Source organism: Heliangelus exortis, chromosome 7 (genome assembly GCF_036169615.1).
Source record: "Heliangelus exortis chromosome 7, bHelExo1.hap1, whole genome shotgun sequence".
Taxonomy (NCBI): Eukaryota; Metazoa; Chordata; class Aves; order Apodiformes; family Trochilidae; genus Heliangelus; species Heliangelus exortis.
The window spans coordinates 26,944,019-26,947,265 of NC_092428.1; positions in this window are offsets into that span (position 1 = coordinate 26,944,019).

The window sequence follows — 3,247 nt, forward strand, 5'->3', positions numbered from 1 at the left end:
TATTACTGGCATTTTGCATTTCCTCATCCTGATCCTGATGCTGTGGTTTTGGTGGTTTTTTTTGTTTTTGTGCTTTGTTTTTTGTTTTGTTTTGGGGGTGGTCTTTTGGGTGGTTTTTTGTTTTGTTTTATTTTTTAGTTTTTGTTTTAATTGAAACAGACTTCTTGAGAGATCTATGAGTTGGTCTAAAAATGTGTAGAAGTCTGAGCAATTCTGGAGCTCCTGCTGGAAGGGGGGTAACAGATTACTCACTGGCAGCTTGGTGGTGGAGTGAATGGTTTGCTTCATACAGGAGGACAAATGAAGAGGAAGGAGAACTGATTACAAGCTTCTATTGTTTTGTAAGATGTCCATGCCACTTTATTCTCTGGATTTATTCGGTGTGATCTAATGTGGTTTAGCTTCATGGGCATTTTATAGCTGCATATTTTTTATAAGAAAGGTCTGAAAAGGATTGGTTTCACAAGAGCATTCATTGGTTTATGTAGCTCCTAGGCAGAGCTGTGACAGTGAGTGTGTGTTGCTGGTTTTGCTAGGTTTGTTGGCTATTTTTCTTCTAGATTTGACCCAAGTCAAATCCCGTTACCTGTGTTGCAAACACACCACATAAGGGCAATTCCCCCATCATTTCCAGGAAAATGTCTGGGCTCTTGCAGTCTCTGGATGGAGCCATGGTTTGTACCATCCTGTTGGTCTCTGTCTGCTTGCAGATTTAACTCCATTCTTCCCCTCTCAGCCTTCCTCTCCCCTGCCAGCCACAGTCTGACCTGGGCAGGACAGGGACAGGACCAGGACAACCTCCTGAGCAGCTTGCATGGAAGCTGGGAGCAGAGCATGGCAGGCAGTGCCCAGATTGGAGGAGGAAGAGGCCTGGACTTCTCCTCCCACATCTCTACCACCCTTGCATTTCTCCTTCTCTGGTCCAGCTCTTTGCTGGTTGCTTTGCCAGTGTTTCTTTGCTGTGTTTTTCTCATACTGCTTCTTCTTTGCCCATTCCAGGTCAAATCTCACCTCTTCTTTTTGGTGCTGTTTCCATAGCTCTGAGCTTTGCTATGTTGCTTTGCTCTTTTGGAGCTGGCTGGAGGGAGAACGGGGTACTTGTTCCAGCCTGAACCCAGGCAGAGGAGCTGAATGCCCTTTCTGCCTCCCCATGTTGTTTGAATCTGATCTCAGCACAGCAGTGGGCTCTGCACAACAAGCTGGACCTCTGGTGGGCTCTGCTGGCTCATGTGTCTCAAAAACCATCCTGGCCACATGCCTGCATCCTTCAGAGCTTTAGCTTTACTGGATGGCTAGATCAGTTTGCCCACAAAGCTGTAAAATTTATGCAATTGCTCCCCCAGGGCCTGTGGTTCACACTGGGGTGGGGTTCTCAGCTGCTTTTCCCATGGTGTCCATCACCTTGGGAGAGCAGGAGCAGCTCACAGGCAGAGGCAGTAGCTGATTGCCAGCACTTGTGAAAAATAGCATCTATTGTTCAGAGAGGAAGAAAAAACCCTTCACCCAGATGTCCTGGCCCTGTGTTTGAATAGTAACATTAGATGTACAAAGAGAGACACAAATTACTCCGCAGGTTGGTTGTCAAAAGAAGAATGGTCTGAAGCACTCCCGGGGATGAAAGCTGGCACTGAGACAGAAGCAACAGTGTTCTACCTTGTGAGAGAAACCAGGCTAGGAGAAAGGAGAAGTTCCTCTTTCTTTTCACTGCTACTATAGTAGATTGTCTGTGTCCTTTACTGTCTAAAGCACTGCAGAATAGAGCTTTAGTTGAAGGGCTGACATTTGGGGTAGAAAGAGAAACTCATCTGTTAATGTTACTTAGGCATGACTGTAGCTAAGCATTGCCTCTGCTGTAAAACTCTCAGTCCTCTCTTGTTGTGGGGAGAATGGACTTCATCAGACTCACAGCTGACATCCCAGAGATGTGGTTTGGATTCTCTGGTGCCCATGCAGATGGCTGGAGTCGAGGCAGACTGCTCTGAAAACTCTCCCCAGCCTTCCTGCATGTGTGAATGGGCAGAGAGAGCATCAGCTCTTGCCCTCACCCCTCTTAGCACGTTGGGTTTGCAGGTCCCTGGTGGTTTCTCTGCTATAGTTTGTCTAAGAGCATCGTTAGTTCACTCCTCACAGGCATCTGTCCTGTGCAGGACTGGACTTCCCTCTCAAACTGAAGCACATTTACCTTGTCTAGATTCAGCTGTGCAGCTGAGATGTGTTTTCCTCTTCCTTGTACTTCCGTTGCCTGCAGGGTAGCTGGTACAGTGCTGCTGAGCACTTCACCTTGTGGCAAATGGCATTTAAATGTAATCTGTATTTGTTATTTTATTTCATTACATAGTTAGTAAGTACATTTTTAGAGTGCATGGGCTTTACTGGGACAATGGATGCTTGCCTGGGTCCTTATCTAGGGGAAACCCTGTGTTTGTACCATCCTGCTGGTTTTAACCACAGATAAACAAACCTCCCAGAACTACAGACTGAAATCTCATGCTGGAGACAGCATTTTGATGCTGGATGGGATACGTCTAGCTCTGGGGTGGGATACATCTAGTTTTTCCAAGTAGAAATTAAGAACCCATGGAGGAGTTTCCAAAAGTTTGGTTCCTAAACCCAGCTCTTACACTCTGGGTGCATCTGGTTGAGGCCTGAGTGCCAAAAATGCCCCAAGACTCTTGTGTGTTGGGTATCTACATGTGCTGCAACCTTCCTCCTAAATGCAGATGGTTCTGAAGCCTTGGATGGTTGCTCAGGTGTTCTCTGGCAGCACTCACCAGACCTCCTTTTATACAGGACAAAGTACTTTGCAAGGTAAGGAGGTGCTGGGGCACTGGGAGAAGATGGGAAAAGCCAAGCTGATAACAAGATCAGGATATATGGGATGTCCTGGAGAAATCTGCTGATCCCCATGGGCAAGCAGGATATTGATGAGCAGTTTTTGGAGCCATTTGCTTTCTGGTTTATTTTTCTTTTTAAAAATTTGAGTTTAAGATCCCAGCTAGTTTCTAACCCTGCAAATTTTACTTTAAAAAAAAAGAGCGAGTAAGTGACTTGGGTCTCTGCCATGTTCCCTTATTAAACTCACTCTCAGAGACTTGCTCTGATTCAATCAGAATTACTTAATGAAAAACTTACCTGACGGGAGCTCCTTCCCCTGAGACTGGGTTGATGCTTGAGCCTGGCACAGCCATCAAGGAGGTGGGGGCCCTGTGAAGCATTAATCCTGTCTGGCACCAGGAGGGTGCAGAGG